The sequence below is a fragment of the Polypterus senegalus genome, chromosome 10 (assembly GCF_016835505.1).
Source record: "Polypterus senegalus isolate Bchr_013 chromosome 10, ASM1683550v1, whole genome shotgun sequence".
In the NCBI taxonomy this organism is placed as follows: domain Eukaryota; kingdom Metazoa; phylum Chordata; class Cladistia; order Polypteriformes; family Polypteridae; genus Polypterus; species Polypterus senegalus.
In genome coordinates, this window is record NC_053163.1 from 35322113 (window position 1) to 35348198 (window position 26086).

Sequence of the window (26086 nt, forward strand, 5' to 3'; positions counted from 1 at the left end):
AGAAAATAAAATGTCAACATTAATAAACATAGAATAAAAGTAACATCCAATGGCCAGGGAGGGCAGAAAAAACAAAAGAAAAACTCCAGACAGCTGGAGAAAAAAATAAAATCTGCAGGGAGTCCAGACCATGAGACCACTCAGTCCCCTCTGGGCATTCTACAAAACATAAATGAAACAGTCCTCTTTGTAGTTAGGGTTCTCACGGAAAGACTTGATGGTGATAACACAGGGTCAAGGGGGTCCCAGCCAACACAGGGCGCAAGGCAGGAACAAACCCCAGGCAGGGTGCCAGCCCACCACAGCAATTAATTTCATTCATTGTTTTTCTTTTTGTTTACGTGTCTCTTTTTGTTTCTATGATTTTTTTTTTCCATTTCCATGTAGTTGCTGTACAAGCATTAGCTGATGGAGTATCAGCCACCATTTTAATTAAGAGTGGTGGCTTTATGAATTAACTGTCTGTACTAGAGACAAAAACAGGGGAAAGACATTCACAAATGATTCAAAACATGAATCAAAATAAATTGATTTGTTTAGGCTTTCTGGTACCAGTTCTTGGCTTCCTCACTTATGATTTCTAGCTTTGTCCCCTATTTGAAGGATGCCTGATTATTTTGACAATTGCCTATCTCACAGTTGCAATTTTGGGGTTCATTACCCCTACCACGCAAAACTCAAAAATAAACACACTCCTGACATGTTGTTTTTCAATGGGAAGAGAATTAGGCTGTTCTTCACTGTTTCTTTAGTTTCGTCTGTAAACTTTAGCACATTCATTCCATTTTCACACTTAATTTTTGGTTTGTCCATTTAATTTGCATATTATTTGCCTGATGATTTTCCATTATTCTAGGGATCCATCATGGTCATAACATAACATCATGGCAATATACGTTGATGACCCGGTAAATTGGTGTTTGACATTGTATATGTTATTTTCCCACTTACATGTCTGGAAGTATGGAAAATGAATCAGTGTTTCTGTTTTGGATTAGAAAGCAAGACTTCAGTTTGTTCTTATTCATGTTTGCTTTGTGGTTTTGCACATTGTGCTGTGCATATTTTTTAGCATGCATAGTTTTTTTTTATTACTTTTTAATCCAAGTTTGAGTGGACTCTGAAGTTTTTTTCAGTGTGTGTGTATGTTGTACTTTTCGTTTTCTTGCTCTTTAGGAGCTAGTTTTTGGGTACACAGTTTGTGTATGGGAAGGTAAGACAATCAAATCCTTCAAGATTCAGCTGTAGATTCTTTGGTTGTAATACTTTTTTCAAGGTTTTGGTCTACTTATTGTTGATGGCACCTCAGCAATCCCTTTTTTCCTTCAGAAAAAAGTATCGAAAAGACATTTTATCAGGAGGCTTGAGGGAAATTAAATGTAAAGAACTGAATAGGTTCATGTTCTTATTTCAGGTTCTTAGAATAAGATTAAGTCATTTTTTCACTTTTGAGTCGATTCTCTGAAATCAAGACTTTTCTTATTGATAATATGTAATATATCTCTCTTTCGTTAAAAAAAAAAAAACTTGGGATGAGACAAAACTTTTTTCCGGCTACGAAATGTGATCTTTTGAAGAGAGACAGAGAGACACTTTCACGTCCTGCGAGACAGTCAAGTCACGTCATACTTACAACCTTTGGAAGCAAGTCTTGTGATACACATGCAGAGCAGGTTAGAGATAATGGAATTAGGAAAATTCGAAAGTCTCAAAAAAATTATAGTGAAGATCGCATTAGGACAAACAAAAGGAAAATATTACTTGGAGAAATAATGGAACAGCGAAAAGAGATCAAATAGTGTTTGAGGATGTCTGGGGGAGAAGAAAGACAAGGCAGTGAGACAAAAGGACAGCTGCTGTACAGGCTTTTAAACATTCAAAGTGCTGCAAGAAATACAGATCACATGGCAGGACAGCAGCAGCAATCCAGCAGCTGATCGAGCAAAGAGGAGGTTAAAAAAAAACAACTGTATTTGTTTCCCATTGTATCACCATTAAAGAGGGGTTCTGGAGGAACGACCACATCTCCTTGGGGTGCGTTCAGCCTCCAACGGCACGTAGTGCTGGCGGGGGGGAAGGGGGTTGCTTGCCCCCCGAGTAAAAAAATTAGAAAATGTAGATACAGATACTGTACAGACCTACAAATACTTGAATGAGATTGTGGCAGAGTGGGTAGGCCTGCTGCCTCACAGATCCATAATCTTCAGCTTGACTCCACACCCAATTTCTCTCTTTCACGTTTTCATTATGCCTGGGTGAGTTGTTTTTTTCACTGTACCCCATTTTACTTCCCAAAGACGTACATAACTGTTAGATTCCCAATTACAATGGATTCATTATACACTGGTATAGTTGCTATCTTTCTTGGAATGGACTCTGGCCCTCAGTTGCCCTCAACTGATTTAGGGTGAATTAAGAATGTGATTATGTTATATTTTATGAGTTATGCAGAATCATAGTGCAGTGCATTTGAAGTAATTGCATTTCTAAATGCTGGTATCTTCTAAAAGATCAGCAGTTATACTGAGTCTTTGTCACTATTAAAGACAAAATTATTATGCAGCATAGCCCATATAAGATTGTAGAATTTTGTCTAAGATATGTGTTGATCATTTAGTTATTAAATTATTACAATTATTATATAAAGAGAAAAATCGCAGTCCACAAGTCACAGGATAAAAATGCTACAGTTAACAAGTAACACATAACACTTTGCTTTGGCAGATACAGCAAAGTCCATTCTATTCTTTAAAAGTTCCAGAGTCTTTCTTCTCACAATTTGATCAGGCCAATAATTCTAAAGGTTAATAACCTTTAATGTGAAGCTTATTGATCTGTCTCTATTGAATCTTTTTTTTTTTTTTTTACTTCTTTTCCGCCATTCAGGACATAGCTGAATGTTTCCTGGAAGGAGAACTTTGAAATGTTTACCATGCATATACCCTTCAGGAATTTAAAGACCTTCACCTATTTAATGACAGGATCAGAGTGACAGAGAAAAAGCATCATGACAGAAAGGTTTCAAGGTAGCCAACAAAGGAAGGTCACCCTGCCAAACAGAATAATTGTCTGAAATATCAAAAGAGAGAATTAAACTGATGAGATATCAACTAAAGCCTTTATTTCACCGATGCAGTACATTCTGTAATGGATTGCTTATATCAAAATGCATTTTAAAATTTAGTTTACTGAAACATTGCTAACCATATTTGACTAATTGTAAATTTGGTATTGTCAGTGTGCATTTGCTGCCATTAGGACACTTTAAAAGAACAGAGCTGTAGAACATGAAAGCATCTTATGATAAAGGTTAATATACATGCAAACACTGCACAAAAGCTAAAATTGTCTCTGTCTTTACTTCTTGTCCACCATAAACATAAAGAACAGACTTGACAATGAAATAAAAATGGAGATAAAAAGAAGTCCACACTATATGTTCTTCAGTAAAGTTTAAGGGCAATATGGAATTTTGAATGGTATTTTAGAAGTTGAAAATGATGGTAGCGGCAGCTTGGTCATATAGTACTCAGCACTGCTGCCTTACAACTTCTGTCTGCAGTTCTGAGCCCAGCCATTGTCTATGAGGACTTTATTCCCTCTATGTACATCTCCGTGGGCTTCCTCCTACCTCCCAAAAAACATCCATGTTTGGTTAATGGCCAGCTAATATGACTAATCATTCATTGACTAGTGTCCTGGTAAGAGTTCTTTCTTCCCTTGAGCTTTTGGTTCTGTGCTAAGCTCAGTCTTTTAGCCACACTGCCAATGTTGTGTAGATGAGCAGAAAAAATAGGTGGATGAATGAAGAAGATTCACACACAGAATAATATTTAACAGTCCAAACAAGCACTGAAAGTAGACTAACACCCGACTGATCTCTGATATGATTGACACTATACTGTATATTATATATTATATCTGGAAATTGCAATAATACTGTTACTGTCTTGTCCTCCAGGACACAATTAAACTAAGTAGCATCCAGCAGCAGCTGATAAATACCCCTAAATTTAAGCAGGTCCTTTCACTGGGGGCTATTTCCAAATAAAGGACACATTAGTTTAATTTAGAAATCTGGTTGAATGCCAATGCAATTTATTGTGGTAGTATTAGATATTATTTAGCCAATACTTGGTTGCTTTCTTCATTGGTTCCCTTTCATCAGTGAGCGGAAACAATATTTTCCCATATAGGTTCTGGTCTGTGAAGGGGTGCCCAGGCTAGTGTGAGGTTTCCAAGGTTAGGGGTACCACAGGTCAGCTTATAATCCTACCTAAAGTCTCCATGAGAGATAAGGTCACACTGGGAAAAGGAAAGGGTCTGCTCATTCCAGAGCTGAAACTAAAGGGATGTTAGGGGCAGTGTGCCCTATATGTGAACTGGTTACCTGAAATGGGCAATAGGCATGGGCACTAGTGCAAGTGAAAGACAGATGCAGCCTGGGCTGAAGCATGCTGTGTATCCCCAAGATGATAAAGGACACGTTATGGGTATGCCATTACTAAGGAGATAGTGAGATCATGGAGTGCTCAGAAGGGGTTGCAGCTCTTCTGGCTGGCAGGATATGGCTGTCAGCTGAAAAAGCTGAGACCAGCATGGGCTGCAAAGTTCCTTTCTGTAGAGAATGTGCAGCTAAGAGGTTGACTTGGAGACCCACCCTTATAAAGGCATCAGGGACACGGGATGGAAAATTAGGAGTTCCTTGACAACAGAGGAAGGTTTTAAAACACAGGCTAGAGCACTATTGACAGAATTGGAGATGCTGTATGAAGAAAGAGTTTAGGACAAATGTGAAAACTAGTGAAATACAGGGGTCAGATTTGAAAGGTAATGAGGTGAGGTGAGGAAGAACCCTATTTAAAAAAAAATACAACTTTTTATGTGCCTGGCCTACTTTGGCACTTGGCTACTATGGCTGTCAAGAAAATCCCCTTTTTCCACAGTCTACTTCTTTTGAGATTTTTCCACTCTTAACTGTATATCTTCTTGTATTGCCTCCAGATCTCATCAGCAAATTAAAGACAAAGTGCTATACTCTACCTAATGAACTCTGTAGTCCCACTGGGGGATTTTACTAATTATATGAGGAATAGTTGTACTAATAGCAGTGGTAGTATTGTCATGTGTACAGCGTACTAGAGCAAGGTAGCAAGAACAGTCTTCATGTCTGAAACACCAGTGGTGAAGTTTTTTAATTAGGTAATAGGTATTGGAAATCCTACATGAATGCCCTGTCTGAACCTAAAGAGAGGTAGAGTGCAGGAATTGATGATGTAACTGGGGACACTGAAGTTATTAGATAGTCTTGATGCTTTGTGGCCTTTGAGTTCAGTGTTACATGAAAGTCAGTTATACTAAGTATGGATTGAAAGTATGATGTCACCATCTTTCTTACTGTAAAGCTGAAGGCCGACATTGTGTTCTTTCAATGGATATCACATTTTTCCTCCTCTCTTAGAGGAGATACTTTACAATGCTGTTGAAATAGGAGCAAACAGATTCTGTCCTAGCTTTGGAATTGTGAATGAGCTCTTTGTCCCTGCCCATATATTGTATTAGATGGGCTATGGGAGTTTCACTTGTTTTATGGATTTGGAAAATACATGATATATCACCTATGAACATAGGTTATAAGGATCTTACTTGCATTCATGGTCTAATGTTTATTCACTTTTTTAGCTGGATTCGACAAATGAATTTACAGATGAGGTTTGAAGAGTGTTAAGTTTGGGGATTTGAGAGAAAATAAACTTTTAGTTTGTTAATTTTGTTAAAATTTTAGTCTCACTCACATGTAATCTGTAGGATTTGCTTATGTGACTTTAACAGAATAGAAATGTGAATCTTAAGATGTGAGACCACTGTGCTTTAAGAGTTGTTTGGGATTGTGACCTAAATGATATGAGCACCAGTTTGAGGGAGCTAAACCCAGATTGGTCTTAAGAGTACCTGAGAGGCCAAGAAGACTTGCTATCTGGTGCTGAGAGGAATCATTTTCTTATGTGGACCAAAGCTATTTCTGGTCTTTATGTTTTTTTTCAACTATATTTATATTCTGGAGCCCCCCACTTCTCTTCTTTGTATGGATTGGCCAAAATATTTTGGCGCTAGATGATTGCTTAGCTTGTATATGCCAAGCATTGGCCCTAATTTGGGTATCTGATAAGCTGCCTTCTGAGCTATTACTGCTGCAAGTGTACTAGAAGGAGACCATGGGGAATATCTACATCAAGCTAAAGGGATTGTATTTCACAGTTTGCATGGAAACTCTGGGGAATCCCCTAAGAATAACAAAGGAAGGGAACTTTGGGATATCCCACTTTGCTTATTATAGCTACAACGTAAAGAGAACAAGAACATAAATATATGGTGTGACAAGTAGGGGGCACTATCGCTCGCTTGAACCCTCGGATCAAACATCAGGCACCAGGTAAAAGTCCAAATGTTGAATTTATTATAATAATAAAGTGCACAAAGCACCCTCCTCTCCACTATATTCATAAACAATACAATAATTACTCCAATACAAAATCCTCCACTCTCCCAGACACGTTGCCACCCTGCCACCCAGCTCAGCTCAACGTCTGGAATCTCCCACAGTCCTTTTATAGTCCATGACCCAGAAGTGCTTCTGAACCCGCAGTCCATGTGACTTCCTAGCACTTCTGGGTCAGATGAAAACTCCTCTTCTCCAACCCAGAAGCACGTCATTCCCTTTGTCCATGTGACTAGGATGAACTTCCAGGTTGTAGGAAAAATACTCATTGCTCCTCCCTGCAGCGCCTTCCAGTGGCCCCTGTGGTATCCAGCAGGGCTGTGGATGAAAACTCCATTGTCCATAATTCCCTGCTGGTATTCGGGGCACCTCCATGCTGCAGGGACGGCTCCACCTGGCGGCCTGGGGGTATTGGTCGGGATGACTGGCTGGCCATAGACCACAATGGCTAAGGGTATAATTACACAAATATATGAATATTACCTTTAACACTATCCACATTGTTTCATATCCACTAAACCTCTAGATATGTACTCCAATGAAATTCATTCCTTGTCACCTTCTAAATAGCCATTTTTATTTCTCATTTATCGGCAGTTGTCATTAACTTCTTGATGCATGCCCCTTTACCTTTATGTCCTGCTGCAACAGAGAATAGGAGTAGATGAGTGGCATCAGCCTTTATTATCCCTGATTGTAGCCATCCGCATTTTCTGCTCAACAACTGACTAGTCACTTCAATTCTTAACAAGTGCAAGAACCAGAGCTACCAAAGCACTAAAATCACATTTCCTCTTTTTTGTTCCTATTTCCAGTTCCATCACAGGGGCGTACAGTTGGGTTTTTCAAACCAGATTTTTACTGAGTCACCAGATCATATGTGTTTTAGTCACCAGTAAAGCTAAACATTGTGTTATTTACAAAAGAATAGTATTTTTTGAGTGGAAAATAGAGACAAGCAAAGAGTGTTAATATGCTTGTATTTAACATAGATAGATAGATAGATAGATAGATAGATAGATAGATAGATAGATAGATAGATAGATAGATAGATAGATAGATAGATAGATAGATGTGAAATGCAATGGTTGATCTTTTGGCCTTGGAACCCCTGCAGATTTTGCTTTTTCTCCAGCCTAACTTTAGCTTTTTTGCATTTACATTCCTCCCGGCCATCTGACCTTACCTATTTTTGCTGCTTATTCTTTAATACTATTGCCTAATATTATTTGTTTTTCATGTAACATTCTCTTTGACATCTTGCAAAGCACTTTGAGCTATATAACAGTTGTGACTGTAAAGGTCTGAGGGCTTAGAAGTCATAATGGGAGATAGTGTGGCTGGAGAAACACACAAAAGCTGCAGTTAGAGACAGAAATGATAGAATATTACTTGTCTCTGGTTTATTATCATAAAAAGGTGATGGGTGTAATAATAATCTATTGCATAGAAAAAAACTAAAGAAAGCCTGATAATGGCCCATTACTGTTCAGATTCTGAAACACACCAAAAGCCTTTAATTGATCTTTTAGGCAATTTTTACTTTACAATGCTGTTTCCACAATGCAAGCTCCTTCAGGTACCATATAGAAGTCAACCAATTTTTTAAATCTGTTTTCCTCTGGTTTGAGTCAAATAATACATGAGCCAAACCCAGGAGCCATAAATGAAGGTACAAATTCACCTCAGTCTTTTGCTCGGTCTACATAGCCACAACCGTATACACTAAAACAGTGGTTCATTTGGACTTTATAGTTGTGGGAGAAATCTAAAGACCATGAGAGAAATCAATCTGGGCACTTGAAGAACCCATATATACCATGTAGATGGTGGTACCTCAGCCTGGAATATATGTCACTGGCAATGTGTGAAAAGCAGCTGTTGTATAAAACACCTAGGCATTCTATAGAATGTGTCACGTTATTAGGCAAAGCATGACATGTCTGTGTTAGTTTAATATGCTGTATACTTTCCCTAGTCATTGTATATAATACCTAGGCATTATACAGAATGTCTTGCGGTTTGCCTTTTGGCATTGCATAGAATGCCTAGGAAATGTTTGAACTTTTAATCGTTTTACACTCGTTTACACACCCCATTTTCAGCATTCTACACAATGCCTAATTTCACACATTGACAGTAACATACACTGAATAGAAATTAAAAACTGGATCATATGATATTATTTTATTGACCTTAGAAAGCATTTGATAAGGTGCCACATGAGAGGTCGGGCATCAAACTATAACTATAGATGGGTGCAGAATTGACTCAAAGACAGAAAGTAGAAGGTTATGATGTGAGGAAGCCTATCAGAACTGGGTGATGTTAAGGGTCAGTGCTAGGGCTGCTGCTATTTTAATAAATGATTTTGATAGGAATATAAATAACAAGCTGGTGAAGTTTGCAGATGATACCAAGCTAGGTGGATTGGCAGATAGAATCTGTTATCACTTACCATTACAGAGGGACTTGGACAGCATACAGGCTTGGGCAGATTTGTGGCAGATGAAATTTAATGTAAGCAAATGTAAAGTATTACGTGTAGGAGGTAAAAATGTTAGCCTTGAATATATTATGTTTCTTTATGTTGCTACATATTAGTAGTGCATTACTGTTTTTTTTTATTATGACATCACTATGAATTGTTACTTCACATTACATTTAGAAAATGATGTGCCTATATGTGTTGCCACTCACAAAGCAAAGAAAAATAAAACTTATTTTTACCACTACATTATAATTATAGAAAAGACTGCAGAGATATTTACATGTTAGCTTGTAGGTCATAAAATAGATCCTTCCTCTACACGGGTAGCTATGTAAAGCTAAACATTTTATCACATGTGAATTTATGCTACTGTGAAATGTTGCTGCCACCACTTTAACCAGAACACCAACAAGGAAAAGAAATTAAAAAAACTGAAAATTTATTTAAAGTGTTAAATACATTGGAGCTGACAACAAAACAGAAAATATCAAATACATAGACAATGTCTGTAAGCCTCTCTGGACCTAATTATACATGTTGTTGATCCCATCTTTCTTGTGGTGTGGCATGACCACTCACTCTCCCCAAAAGTACCAGACACCCCATTGCTCACCAGTTTCTTCTCTTTGTCTCTTTTTCTGCCCTTGGGGAGCTTTGCTGGTTTCTCCCTTGGTCAACAATGTCTCTGTTCATTTGAAAGCCCCCATCTCTAATCCTTTGTGGTACTAGGGTGTTGTACCGTGTTAGCCATTATGAATGTAGAGAAAAGCCAAGCAAAATGACACCTTTTATTGGCTAACTAAAAAGATTACAATATGCAAACTTTCAAGGCAACTCAGGCCCCTTCTTCCCTTGCCTGAAGAAGGGGCCTGAGTTGCCTCGAAAGCTTGCATATTGTAATCTTTTTAGTTAGCCAATAAAAGGTGTCATTTTGCTTGGCTTTTCTCTATAATCCTTCGTGGGCAACCAGAGCATACTACTTTCAGGCATCACCCTTCCTTCTTTACGAGCACAGTCTTGAGCTTCTGTAAAATCTTATGTTTATTTTTAAGGATAAATAAAGTATTACCTATCACTCTAGCCTGTATTTGCTTTTCTCCATTCCTCCTAAGGCCTTGCTGTCTCCTGGCCATGCCTTGTGCCACCCTTTTTAGCCTTCAGTCTTCCGATTCAACCTCCACTGATCTCAATAGTATTGCACACACCCAAGGTGACTACAGCATTTTATAAAACTAGGAGGTTCTGCCCCCTGCTCGCTTCTATCGCCAACCCTCGGGCGGGCGCCATGCGCTAGCCAGTTTGCAGCTCTGCCGCTCACAAATGGGGAAGCAGATGTACAATTTAAACAGATTGTTATTTTCATGGGAATTGTTACATAAGCATAATAGAACTATTTTACATTACAGTAAGTAATTAACAATAGTAAAACGTAATAAGTTGAAAAAAAATTATGCTTCATGTTGCGTTAGAGGTATTCGTTACGTTATACGTTTTCATTGTGTTTGGCTTCGAAATTAACACGCAAATACTTTTTAAATGTACACTTTTACTGTAAAACCAGTAAAAACAATTTTTTTAATTAATTTTTCATTGATATATTTGATTCCGTTTTTGTACTTACATCATGACAACACAACATATAACTGCCTGTAAGTGAATATCATTTCTTTCTCTCTAATAAATAAACCGACTTTTTCAAAAGTTTGTCCCTGTGATTTGTTAATTGCCTTTGCAAAAACTATTCTAATGGATGACTGTAAATGTTTTAATACAAATGGCATATCAAAATCTCCTTTGGTGTCTAATGTTATTCGCGGAAGACGCACATTACCTTTCTTGTCGCCTGTTAAAATTTTAGATTTGTCAGAATTGCTCGACAGCATAGTCTATTGATATGCATTTAACAAATTTGCCATGTAACCAATCGACATTTTTGGCATTAATTCGTTTAACTTTATCTTTTCTTGGTGCTAGGATTGCCGATGTACTCATTTCTTCTGTTGACAACTCTTGGGGATGAAATTCTTCAATAAGATTTGAGAATAATAATTCTTCTTTTATTGCAAACTTAAAGTGAGGAAAACATAAAAATTTATAAGAGCTGAGAGTGCAGGAACTGTGTCTGACAAAAGCATTCACACGAATGAGAGGTGAGAGGACTGTGGGCATGAGCCGTTAACCGTAAATGGTTGAGAGGAGGGCGGGACTTGAAAAAATCTCTTGGCAAAAGTCTTGTCTCAAGATTTTCTTTTATAATAGAGAGATTTAATATAATAACAATGTTCTCAGTCCTGTTCAGGATATAAACTACAACTGTTCAGTTTATTTGTGACTTGATATGCAGGTAAGACCTCCATTAGTTCAAAGTACTCTAATATTTTTGTACACTGAGCTGTACCATTTACAGTGCAGGTCTCTGCACAATTTATAAATATTCTGTCTACATTTAATCTCTTTTTGGCATAATGCTTTCTGTTGCTTTTCAATTTTGCAAGGAGAAAAATCACACACTTAGGCCAATTATGTGAAATGTAAGTGTTGAATGCTGTACATACATTTGTGGATAGGGCCTATGTTTTTTTTTTTTTTTGAAAGAGCAAAATCGTGTAAGATATTGCAATCTGTGAACAGCTTTTGAAGCCAGAATTCTTCAGGGATCCACTTTTCAAGGAGTTTGCTGGAAAGTCTATTACTTTCGATGAGGTGGAGCAGAGTGTAACACAGTAAATAGGGTGTAGTAGAGGAATAAAGCCTCTAAAGGATACACATCCTAATATCTCTACATCCAAACATGTGCGTTTTTGATGTGCTACTAATGGCTGAATACATTTTTTAAAAGACATTAATTCATATTTGTACAGTGTCAAAAAAGGTTGAAAAATAGGTAGTGAAAGTCAGAAATATCCAGAAGCTGCTGAACTAACTTCATATTCATAGCATGGTATAGTTATAATGAATCTGAGATTTGAGAATCAGTTTGTAGTCATTCTGGAAATTGTAGTTGATTAAAACATTCAGCAGGAATCCGTTGTAACACATTTTCTTCCCTTATGCTTTACGAAAGGTAATTACTCGTCACTGTTGTCATTCACAGATTAATTGAAAGGAAAACAAAGGGCAATTCAGGTAATCTTTGCAGATAATGGCATTTTTCAGAGATCTCATATATAGTGCAAGATCTACATAAGGTATCAGAGTAAAATCTAAGGTATCAACTAAAGTGCAGAAAGTATGAGAAATTAGGAGATGGTAAATTTAAAAGGTTGTCTGTCTTTTCAGTCTTTACATAGTAAAAGTAAATTAAGGTCAAGGTTGTGATTTTAACCTTCTGTAAAATGAAGTGGGGCAGTGATCCTGGTACAGGCCTTTTCAACAGAACATGAGCACATGTCCTAAAAATGTTCAGAGAAAACAGCAACACACAGTTGTTTCTGTCAGGTCCTTAATTTGTCTTTTTGAGTATTATGGGACAAAGAAGGGCATGGGTGTCTTTTCAAATTATGACTGTGGAGTGAAGGGTCTTGCTTGCTTTTTATTTTTGCCCCTTAACATGTGCTGTAGGAATTTACTTGTGAAGTAATACATCTGGTTAGAAAGTAGATGGATGAATCAATATTTTTAAATTACTGGGTCAATGCTTAGAGCCTAATTTTCTATCCACTCAGAGGTGTGTCCATTGTCTAGTCCATTTATTGAGAGACAAAAGAGTATTGTGGGTAGAAGTTTTAATATCTTAAATATCTGCTTGTCTCTCTCCTGAGCTTCTGAAAAGTTTTAATTTCCCATGGGGACAAGTAAAGTATCTATCTATCTATCTAATATAGTGCCTTTCACATCTATCTATCTATCATGGCTTCAGGCGGTGGAAACTAATCTGGTTGCACAGGGCTCAAGGAAATGAAAAAAAAAAGTGGACAGGGTTACAGTCTATCATTACACACAACCAAACTAAGGCCAATTTTGAGTCGCTGTTTCACCTGCCACGTACATCTTTAGAAAATGTGGGCCTAAAACAGGAGTAATTAAAGGAGTACCTAAGAAAACATGGGGTGAAAATACACACTCAACTCAGACGACAACAGGAGCAGAGTCCAAAGCCAGGATGCTGGGTTTGTGAGGCAGCTGTGCTAACTCCTTGATCCACCATGCCATGCTATACGAAGGCAAGACAGCTGTCAGTGTTTTTTTTTATTTAAAAAAGTGAAATAAATGTGTTATTTTAAGTTATGTGTACCCTGGTTAGATCAATAAGAATGAGTCAGAGCCTTTAATGGTCAAAATAGAAGCAGAATGAGATAAAGAAGAATCTCAGTTATAAACATTGTGATGGATGGCCGAGGCCCATTCACCAAATCTGTCAGGGGGACAAGGGTGGGAAGCCCAGTGTCTCCCCCTGGATGCTAGATGGCAGCCTCCCTGGGTTGCAGCTGTACCTTGGACTCCCCCAAGGCTTCATGGGGGTTGGAGTTCTGTGCAACTCTGTTGGGTTCGCAGGCGCCGCCAGGGGGTGCTGCAGCAAGAGCTGCTGGCCCCTTTTGGGCACTGGTTTCACCTTACCGGGTACCCAATTAAAGGGAGCCAGCGATCACCACTGAGCGGCCAGAGTCAGGTGGAGGAGGACAAAGGTTGTCTGGGAGGAGTGGTGGTGCAAGAAAGAAGCGTTAGTGCTTGTGTTGGTACTTTGGGACTATGTTGTGGCTGGGGGATTACGGAGAAGACATGCCCTCCAGCTGAAGAAAAATAAATATTTGTTTTATTTTTATATGTGCCTCCGTGTGAATGTGTGTCGAGTCGGTGCTATATAGTGTCTTTCTTACAACATGTAGCATATACCTGCTTTTTTATTTGGGTCATGTTGTCGAACTACAGTATGGTTAAAAACCTAGCTAGCTTATTGGTGTGTGGATGGGGTCAGATCTGAGAGAAATATAGTCAACAATATCATGCTGGGTCAGCAATCCACTTTCATTCTGATCAAAAGGTATGCAAATGACACCTGAAAGAGCAAAGGTGATTAGCCAAGAGAGCGATGACTTGTGTCCATGCTGAGTTTGTGCATGTATACTTCCTAGATTGCTTCTGTGCCATGTTTCTGTTTTTAACTATCCCTCAGGTAGAAAATAAAGAGTTAAGGCCATGAGTTCAGAGTGAATAATACTTCTGGAACAGTATTGCCATGGAAACTACAGCCCACAGGGAACAAGCAGAGATGAGTTATCTTGACAGTTAATATCCCTGACACGTGCCGTGTTGGAGAGAGAAAGAAGAGGCCAAAGGAGCATAAACTCTCACCTAGTGTCCCTAACAGCTCTCCAGACATGTAACCACCTCACCAATGTGAACCTTCAAAGGAAAAAGAAAAAAAAACAAAACAAAACACCTCAGTGTCTCGATGCATGCTCAATAATCCAGGTAAGGAAATTCTAGAAAGTTGATTCTGTTCATCTGGACATAGTTTTTTTTCTGATATGTTTCATCACTCATCCAAGTGACTTCCTCAGTCTCAGTTGACTGCAGGTTTCTCCAGCCTTATAAACAGTATACCTTGGCCTAATGACCAAACTAGTACTATTGACTAACAATGGACCGTGTGATCAATGATATGCAAATTGTCCATTGATCAATGGCCATGAGTACCATTCACAGAGACTTGGGGAATGGCTGCAATCATCGCATTGTAAGATGGTGAAAGATGTAAGGACAACAACATCATCATCCTTCCGGCAGACAAGGGAAGGTGCCCAATGTTTGTTAAGACCCATTGTCTGCATGATCAATTCGGTTACATATAACATCTCAAAGTTCCTGGCCGCTGTCCTCAACCCGTTGGTAGGCAGCTCAAAATACCATACGTGAACGTGAGAGATCTCATTATGGAGGCAGATGACACTATGGTCGATAATGATGTTACATCTCTATTCACTTGCGTTCCAGTTACAAGAGATTACAGGATGACCCCACACTCAGAAAAAGGAGCACCCTTCGCACTGACCAAGTGTGTCTGCTCTTGGAACTGTGTCTTCAATCCACATATTTCATATACAAAGGCCAGTGCTACAGGCAGAAACATGGGTGCGCCATGGGTTCCTCGGTTTCACCCATTGTGGCCAATCTGTATATGGAAGAAGTGGAAAAGAGGGCGCTATTATCCTATCCTGGAACACCGCCGGGCCATTAGTTCAGGTATGTGGACGACTCCTGGGTGAAAATCAAATCTCAGGAGGTACCACAATTCACTGACCACATCATCTCAGTGGACAAACACATCCGGTTCACCAGGGAGGACATGAAACGTGAGAGGCTAGCTTTCTTAGATTTTGAAATTTCCATCAGCAATGGGGGACATTTGAAAGTTGATGTGTACCATAAACCAAGGCATACGGATCAGTATTTAAGGTTTGACTCTCACCATCCACTAGAGCACAAAATAAATGTTATCAGGACTCTACAACACAGAGCAAAAACCATACCCACAGACACAGCAGCCAGGTAAGCAGAAGGACATCATATCAAAAAAGGTCCTGAGTAAATGTGGTTATCCCAGCTGAATTTTTGTCAAAGCAGGGAAGACAACTAAAGAATGCTCTAAGCAATCCAGGAAGGAGAGAGGAAGGACAACCGCTGCCTAAGCGAAAAACCATTCGTGATCCCTTATGTGTCAGGAGTATCGGAACAGCTGAGACGCATTTTTTCAAAACACCAGGGGCCTCATGTATGAAGAGTGCGTACGCACAAAAATGTTGCATAAGAACGGTTCCGCGTTCAAATCACGATGTATAAAACCTAAACTTGGCGTAAAGCCACGCACATTTCCATGGTACCTCATACCCTTCGCGTACGCAAGTTCTCTGCATGGTTTTGCAGACTGGCGGCACCCAACATCAAAGCATTGCTACTGTTCCTGTGTGGTTATCCTTTCTTTTTTAGATCCACATCCCTGACGTGGCTGTATAAATACACTGAAATTAACCGCATATTGTTTATTAGTTTAATGCATCTGATTGTCATCAACCTGTAACAATATAATGTTCCACGGAATGGTCAAACTATTCTAAATAAAATAACTGCTTTTGCGTTGTTACTCTCACTGCACCTCCTTCTTCTTCTTCTTTCAGCTGCTCCCGTTAGGGGTTGCCACAGCAGATCATCTTTTTCCATATTACTCTCACTGCACCACTCAGAGTATTTATATCACTGTATCTGAGTGGGGAATCAAAGATCTGCAGAATCTGAGAAAGAGAATTATCGGTATGCAGCATCAAGCATGCGCTGCCTCAGCCATGCTGTCTATTGAATTGCTTTCACACAGCAAATGTTTCAAAGCCTTTCCTGTACGGACCTCAAGGTTCAGAAACAGTTTTATCCCAAGAACTATAAACACACTAAATCAAGTGCTCCTTGTAGAATTGTTTGTACTTTTAAGTAGAATTACCTCACTGTAAACTTGCACTACAGTTATAATATTGCACAACCTGAGCCACTTTATAAAGCGCGTATTTACATATGGTAACGATATCATTTTTAAGATGAGGTGCAGCAAAACATGTTTATTATATTATACAGATAAAACTTTAACTTTATTTAAATAATCTATATTGGAGCCAATCCCAGTCAACACAGGGCGCAAGGCAGGGCACCAGCCCACCGCAGTAATCTATATTGTTAATAATTAAACATGCGAGGACACAGTGCCGCAGCGCTAGCTAGGAGCTTGCGCTCCGTTCACTGATTGTTCTTGCTTCGCGCTGTATTCTTGTTTGTGCTGATGTCACATTGGAAGGATAGATGGATAGAATAAAGATATTTCAATGTTCCTTAAAAGTTTTGAAGAATCAGTGTTCTAAGCTTACAGATGGCTTAACATCTATTACAGATCTGATTGTGTGGCGATTGGGTATTTGGAGAAAGAAAAGTAAGGACAGGAATTAGGGGTTAGTACGTTTGAAAGAGACAGTACTGCAACAATAAAGTATTTCATTGAAGGTTGTGCACGGCGCAGCAAGCATCTTGTGTGAGACATGAACAATCACTGTGCCTCCATGTTCCCATGTTTAATAACATGATTTAACTCCTATCATCATGAAAATGATATCACGTATACATCTCAGTATTTTAATTATTCAGAGAGCTGTAATATTACGAATGTAATGGATTCTGTGTCCTTTACAAAAATCAATTAGAGTTAGACAAACGAATCTTAAGTTATGTTTATGTCTTTTATTTTTCATTATTTTGAACTTGATTTGTTTAGGTTTTGTCAATTGGTTTCTAATAAAACTTTACTTGTTTCAACACACAGTTTCTCTCGAGATTGTTATGAGCGAAGGACCTGGAGATGAAGAATGTGAATCAAAAATCATAGTCAAGGACAGGCAACGGTCATAACTGAGAAAAATATGAGATTATGTGAGCAAAACCAAAGTGCAAAACCAGAAACAAAGCTGAAGAGCAAAAAGAGTTCAACAGCCTAGCACTAGGGCCTACTAGTTCAAAAACTACTGTGAAGGATTTAGAAGAACAGAATGTGGGATAGCAAGGGTTGTGACTGTCACCATATTTAGAGAATCACCTCTTGATGTAGGCAAACCAACCATAATGGTTATGTGACATTAAAAAAAAAATAATAATCTTTGTCAAAACAATTTGAAATAAAAAACACTACAAAAATGTAACCCTTTACCTAAAAAGCCATGAACTAAGTCAAAATGCACGTATGATGTGCACATACTATCATATTACTGGCCTGAGGCCTCTGTCTGACTAGCTACTGTTTTTATAAGAGTGTTTCTTAAAGTTGAATATAAATTCTGTTTGTTTTTTTCCATCTGGCCACTACCTTATTGATTCAGTTTTGAGAACAGGTGACCATTTTACTCTTCATTAGGATATTGTCAAAAAAGGCACTGGGCTCTGCCGTAGCTCTTTCTCTCTGTATGCTATACTAATAGCGTTACAGTAACATGGTGGGAGAAGCAAAGAAAATGAAAGGAGTGTATTGTGACCTCTGTGAAAACCTGTTTGAGTTTGCATTCCATAGTTAATCATCTTCTGCCTTTGTTTAAAGGCACTGTTGGAATGGTTTGCTTAGCAAACCTTTTTGTTTCCTTTATTCTGTACTTCTTCTTGTGTTCTCCATTGTATAATTTTTGAATAAATCACTAAATATTAAAGGAGCTTTGTTTTACTTTTATAGGCCAGAGATTTTTATGTGTTTCCACACTCCCATTGTGTGTTTTTTATTTTAAAACAGGCCATGATCCTGTAAGTTGAGTTTCACGCTAGGCTGTTTGGGTGTATTGAGACCTTTGCTCATCTTTGGCAGGAGATATACTATAAGTAAATTATGAAATGGACAAATTAAGTGTGTTTTTAGCAGTTTACAAGCAGATTCTAATAGCTTTTCCACTCTTAGCCGCAGCCCTGAATCTTTATGGTGCATTGTCTGGTACACTTTTTTGAAGTCTGAAGGATTTCTAATTAAGTTCAGTGTTGTAGGCAGAAATCAACTCATGACAGAGCCAGGACTAGTCCTGTAAATAAATGAACGTATTCAGACTCAAAGGGAACATTTCATACCTACAAAGTTTTACAGATTAGGTTAGTCGATGATTCCAAAGTGGATGAGCGTGAGTGTACGTGTGGGTGTGTATTACTAAATCTTGCAATGGACTGGTGCCATGTCTGGGGATGTTTCCTGCCTTATGCCCAGTACTGACACAATAAACTTTAGCCTGGAATAAGCTGGTTTGAGAATATTATGTTATGAATGATCACACAATAGAGAAAGACGAGTAAATATATTGCTTAGATACAAGTAAGCACTTGATAACTTGAGAACTGTAAGAAAATATGTTAAGCCAAAAATAATTTTTTTCAATTAAATGTAGTTTATTTTTCTGTAGCGCTCTTCATTGAGTGCAGGCACAGAGAATGGATATAACAGTATGAAGTTAAATGACATTTCCCACCCTCACTCTCTCGATGACCAGTTTTTCAGAATTTTTGTTCTCTCCAGGTAAGGCACTAATTATGAACTTCTTGCACCTACAGTGCCTGTTGGCTGATCCATGCCTCCTCTGAATAGTATTGGCTTAATGTCAAATCGGCTCCGTCTCATATTTAAATTTAAAACCATTACTCACATGAATGTATAGAGGACAGCCTGCAAGCCCATATTGTCAATACTGTAGATTGCTGTCCTTTATCATTTTGTATTTGCATGTCACTCTATGTGGAGTTGAGGGAATCTATGGGCCTGGGAAGCAGTGCTCATTGAAACTTCTTCAGAATGTTAACAATGCACTTTATCTGTCCTTCATGAGCAATAAAACTGCATGTTCAACTATCCAACAGTGAATCATTAATAGGCCATGAAGTTTCCTTATCTGATGAAATGTATCGCAAAGGTTGAATTGTAGTAGTATACTCCACAAAAAAGACAAATCTGAGAAAAAAAAAAATCTGAAAAGTTGATATTTCTGTCAACTAATACAAGAATATACCGCACTGTTCTATATGCCCTTCACTGAACATAATCATTCAGGGCTCGTTCATGCTCTAGGCTGCAGCATTGTTTAATGCAACAACGTGACTTTAACAATTAATATTGGCTCTGTTTGATAAGGGGAAAATGTAATCGAGGCATTACTAGGAGCAACTGTCATGTGAAGGTGTTCGGAAAGGAGAATGAAGAAGGCAACATATTATAATCTGCAATTCAACCTAAATGTTTAAGCAATCATAGTTTATTTAAATATGTTCTTCAGGAGACTTCTTCATCTCAAGTGGCACTTCAAGTCATTTATATGGTGCACACGAAAGGAAAGACAAAAGCAATTAACTGAATGTGAAAAGCAGATATAAACCATCTCACTGTCCTCTACCTTTTAGATACCCAAATATATCTACAATAACAATATAGTGCTAGAAAGATGCTAGCACTTATGAATAATGGGGGCCATTCACCTTGAGCAAATATGAATAAACAATTGTCACTACACTACGCGTCACAAGAATACATAATGCATGGTATAGAAGAATAAACATCTAGTTTAGAATAGAGACTTTAAGGGCTTGCAATAATGAATCTATTTGTCACACACTGCTAGAGCATGTAACACAAAGTCTGTTAGAGAAATACTCTATTCTAACGCCATTACTTACCCACACACATAAGAATTTTCAAAAACGAGAGGAGACTATTCAGTTGATCAGGTTCATTTGTTTAGCTAATAAATATGCTGTCCTAAAACCTTATCCAGACACATTTTAAAGGTTGTCAAGGTTTCTGCTTTAACTGCACGTATTGGTGGTTCCTTCCATATTCCAACAAATCTTTGCATAAAGAAGTGCTTCCTGTCTTCAGCCCTTATTCATGTTTCCCCTTCATTTTCACTGGTGTCTTCGACTATGCAATTCACCATTAAGTTGAAAGAATTCTACACAATCTTTTCTATCAATGTCTTTGAGAATTTTGGAGACCTAGATCAGGACTTCTCACATTCTCCTCTGCTTAAGACTAAACATGTCCTTAAATATAGGGTTGCACTCTTAAAGCTTCAAGTGCTCCATTGATGCTATATATGTTTAATTAATATGAAGCAAATAATTTTTTTTAAAGATTTTGTAACATAGCCTAACTGACCTAATGTGCTAAAATACCCATCTAGTCCCCACTGTAGGGTGGAAAGTAGGAATTATTTTCCCTAATGAATGATTTGTGCTAGACACTTCTGTACTATTAGGGATACATTGTGCAGTATTCCTTGCAATGATTTTGTAAGGGTCTTACCTTAGGCAAATGCATATCCTTCTCAATTAACTTAAACACTGCTAATTTACTTTCTTTGTAAATAAATTCCTTTATCCTTCACAGATTTAGAATTGTTTTGCTCCAGATAACTTAAAAGATGAGCAACTGATTGGAGAAGCGAATGTAGAAATTGCAGGTTAGCTGGCACAAGTAACAAAGACACAACTTCGTCTAAGAATATACACTAAACAGGTCAATCTGGATAGATTCTCTTTACACCGTACATTATCAAGTATTGTAAATGAGGCCAAATGCTTCTGAACAAATGAAGACAATTCCCTGGGCCCCAATAAAATGTGCTTTAAAGGTACCCGAAGAGTCCTTTGCTCTGAATTGAACTACTTTCATTTTTAAAATGACAAAAAGAATGAAAACTAAACATTTGTGCAACAGAGGTAACATGGGCAAGATTGACATTTCAACCAGAAATCAGATGTTAAATTTATTTTTATTAAACTATGCAGGTTTATTTCTTTTTAATTTAAGATTTAGCCCAGTTGGGTATGACAGGGGGCCCTGTGTTAAGATTTATGGTGAACAAACCCCTGTTGATTTGCAGTGACAGCGGGTTTCATTAGGAGAAGCTGTTACTTGGGGTCCCTTACCCATAAACACTCTTGCCCCTCACCTACAAGGTTTTCCCTTTGGGGACTTAGAGTGACCCCAGAATACTGAGTCTTAAAGGGGCTCCTTGTGAAGGAGGCTAGAGTATTTGGGAGGTGGTTTTATAGAAGAGTGCAGACAAGGATTAGATTGTGTTAGATTAGATTAGGTTGGATTAGATTAGGGTTAGATTAGTTTAGATTACATTTGTAGAAACTTTATTAAAACCCATAGGTAAATGAACCTCACTCCATTAGTAAAGGACTCTTTTGATGTTTACGCAGGCCTGTAGAAATATTAAAATTGTTATTTGTTGCTATTTTAGTTTATAAGTCTCCTTCTGTCATCTTTGAGTCCTTTAGTTTATATTAATACAGTGGGTTGTTCTTGTGCGTGTGCTTCCTTCAGTCTACACTAATTATTTAAAAAAATAAACATTGATACTGTTATGTGTATGAACTTACTTTGACACAGAGAGGACAAGGAAAGATTGATTGAAGAGTAAATGAGCAAGCACATGCACCAGTTTAACTCATACCATTTATTTCTATTATGTATCACAATAATGCAACTTCTTTGTTTAGCGCTCTTCGGTGAGTGCAGGCACAGAACGCTGTAAATAATTCTCAGTTAAAATGCAAGTATAGACGATACTAATTACAAATTACAGAATTGGTACACATATAAATGCAGATTTGTTAAAACACACAAATAACTGGTAGAAACTAAACATAAATCAAAACAAACAATATCTGTCCATTAATTAATTGATGAATTATGGCCAATTGATAACGGTGGAGATTAAAATAAAAGACTGTTTTGTTTTATGTTAATTTAAAATCAGTTAGGCTTTTTGTAAGTCATATATTGGATTAGAAAATGAGTTCTAAAGGCATTTACCTCAGTGAAAAGTAGCCCATTGATTTCAAAGGGAAAGAACAACAGACTAAATTATCAAAGTGAACGGCTTAATTAATCTTTTGCTAAATATTGACAGAAAAGTATTTTAGTCCCCAGAACCTGGAACTGGGTAAGTGGGACTGAAACACACATGGAAGAATGAATGCTTTCATAGCTTTCCACATGCTTGGGTTAACTTAACTTCAAATGTTAATCTCCAAAATATTTAGCAAATCTTGTGATTTAAAAAAATGAAAATCTGTGGGACTTGTGGATTTCCTTATTGTTTGCTTTTGATTTTCTTTATTATTAAGTTTTGGACCATTTGAATTAAAAATTGTACAGTTAATTTGAGCCAGTAATATGCATTAAAGATGATCAGTGTTGAACCTTTCAATTAACTGGGTTACCTCATATAGGTCTTGATATCTTCCATGTACATGTATAGCCTATATTTCTATTGAGCCTTATCAACTTAAATCTAATTTAATTTTTTTGGAACTACTAGAGTCCTTTCTTGACATATATGTGTCTATTTTAGAGGTTTTCTACTCAGATAATTAATTTTTGATTTTCACGTTTTCCTAGAAGGATATTGGAAAATATATTTGAATAATTATTTTACAATGCTATTTTGTGTCATTTTTGACACCATCATTTTTTTGCAATCAGCATCATGGTCTCCAAGATGAAGACGTGTGATGTCACAGGAGTGACCATATAAAGGTCGGCATGCACATTCCTTAAGCATTCAGGTATAAAATATATTGGTGTGTAATTCTATTTTTGATTAAATCTTTCCTGGCATATGAAATAGCCTTGATTCTTACACCTTTGATTTCTGACTTGTATTTTGATCTTGATGACAGATTAGTTAAATATTTAGTAATGACCTTGGCTAAATTTCTTGACTACTTCTCACCTTTTGACCTTTTTTATTAAAAAAATAAATTCTCATTTTAAGTCAGCACACAATGTGCTGTGTTAGTGCATGTTCCCAACCTAGCTACCTACCTACATACACTATACTGGGTTTGTCATTTTGTTTTTTCAAAATACAGTACATATTTTATATGTTTTAATAAATCACCCCATTGAGCTCAAGCATACTGATCTACACTTGGTCCAATAGATTCTGACTAAAATGGGGAGGTGGGTGCAATTTGCCCATCCATCACTTAATTTCTGGCCATGGAGCCTACCAGGTGAACAAATCACAGCTTCATTTACTAAAAAAAGAATAGCTTGTGTATTGCAAACAACAACAAGTAATAAAACATCAGCAGACATACTGATTGTTAAAGTGGTGGACTGAGCTGAAATAACAACCGGAAAATGAATGGGTTATGTTACTGTGCAGTCAAGAATGTACAAGGTAGGAATAATCAGTATTGTTTGTTTCCTCAAGTTTATTATAATCAGAGGCACATGGCAACAGTTTACTGTATCTCTGGATAAGTTTGGATATCTTGTTTCCTTATGCAACTAGCCCATTCAACTTTGTGTATTATTTGTGTTTATTTTATTTATTTTGGCATTACACGTGAGTTATCATTTGTTACGTAAATGTCAAAAATTCCCCTAGTCAAATATTTTAGAATTTATATGGTGTGATGTAAAAAATAATATGACCTCTTGTCATCTCTCAGCACACAGGACAATTTCAAAGAGTTCCAGATACCAAATAATTGTGCTTTTAAAAATAAACATACAAGAGAAAAAACAAAGGAAGAACATAACATAAGTCTTATAATGCTGTCAGGTTTCAGTCAGCACAAGAAAGAGAAACAATACATTAGCCTGTAGAACCTTTATATTGTAGATGTTAATGGTTCTAATTGAAAAAAAAAAATAGGGCACCACACCAACTGCCTTTCTAGGAACTACTTAAAGCACCAAATGTGGCCTCCTCCAGTGCCTCTCTTTCTTTGATTCTCTCTTTTTACTCACAGCCGTCTTTTTCCAGATGTTCATTAAAAAAAATTTCTTCTACGACGGAGTCCCTAATTAGTTTTGACTGCCCGTATGTTTTTAGTATGTAACAGTTTACACCATTTAATTAAGGGCATCTGTGCACATGTGCTAGTATAGATTTGTCAAATGGCAGCTTCTTTTGTCCCCTTTTTTTATCTATGTATCTATCTTATCATATTGCCTCACATCAGTCATTTAGTTCCTTTAACTTCTAGCTAGCTATCTAAAAAGCAGGAAAATATACAGTATATTGTTTCAGTTGCATGCTTTAAAATATTATTATAACTAACAATCATGTCATGCTCATCCAATCTTAAATTTGATAAATCCAAGAACCCATACTGTAATAGGTTGAGGCGGCACAGTGGCACAATGGTAGCGGTGCTGTCTTGTCTTGAGGAGACCAAGGTTCACATTCTGCGTCTTCCCAGTGTGAAGTTTGCGTATTCTCCCCATGTCTCCATGGGTTTCCTCCCACATTGCAAAGAGATGCAGGTTAGGCAAATTGTCCATTCAAAACTGATCCAATTGCATGGTTATAGTGTGTTTGTGTGTTTGCCCTGTGATGGATTGATGCCCAATCCAAGGTTTCTTCCTGCCTTGTGCCCTATGCTAGCTGGGTTAGGCTTCAAAAGACCCCCTGGACCCTGTTTAGGACTAAGCAGGTTGGAAAATGACTGACTGACATAACAGATTTTACTTTATCATTATTTAATAAATAAATAATTGCTTTCGGTATGACAGCAGATGATTTTCATTACTTTCTTTTGTATTATTTAACAAACCAGAGTCTGAATAATGGTATGCCTGCATAATGCACGTTTCTTGCTCTAGAAGCTGTCCCCTTTACATGAGTACAATTGAGTAATGAGAGCGACTTGCATAATGAATGCTTAAAGATACTTGAATCTTCAATAAATTTAGAAAAGTCCACCTGCAATTCCAGGGTCCCGTGACAAGAACTTTGCAGTACTGGACCTCATGTATTGGGCTCCTTAGACTTCATGTATAATTGGTTACTACATGTGATAAAATATAACAACAATAGAAATATATAAAGAATGTACAAGCTTAAGAGGACTTCCTGATCAATTCTGATTTTTTTAAATCCCCCTTTTCTGTTTTACTTTTGATTTTCAGTGCAGTCAGAATTCACTATATGTTGTGACAAAACGAGACTCCAGACATGATAAAGGTTTGGGGCAGCCACCCATATAATATGTTCCTGGCTGCAAAAGTAAGAATTGTAAGACCAGAGTAGTTTACAAGACTGAGTCCAAAACAGAACTGAAATGCAGAGGAAGGGAAAGAGGCTTTATAGGGAGTCTGGGGGAAGTGATGTCATCCTTGGGACTGGGCCCGGAAGTGATGTCATCCTCAGGCCCAAGGCCGGAAGTGACGTGCTCTGAGCTGAGGCACTGGCTACTGGTGGGATTTCCCGGGAAAGGTCTGCAGGAGACTTTAAAAAAGTGTCAGTGCACCCGGCTGCCCCCATGGCGGACGTTTTAACAGTATTCTGTAAGCCGTTCCGCTGCCTTCTATTCGCATATGTGTGACAATATATATTCAAATTTATCATTAAGGTTAGAATAATACTGCAGTTGTTAGATGTTGGTTACTTGCACTACCTAAAAACAAGAGAGTCAGATATATTACCAAAGCTAAATTTGCCTTGCATGACTATTCCCAATTTTTGCCTTACTCCTGGTATAAGCTCAGTGTGACAGAATAACGGAAGTAAGATGCTAAAATGTATAAATGATATGAAACATTAAAGTATGTTATGTGTGTATTTACCACTGATGTA

At 37.6% G+C, this 26086-nt stretch overlaps 1 protein-coding gene across 1 annotated transcript in view; it reads left to right on the top strand.

Annotated features, from left to right (window-relative positions):
• Positions 1–26086, top strand: part of LOC120537070 (glutamate receptor ionotropic, NMDA 2B-like) — a 544803-nt gene that overhangs the window by 349123 nt on the left and 169594 nt on the right. The window lies entirely within an intron of this gene.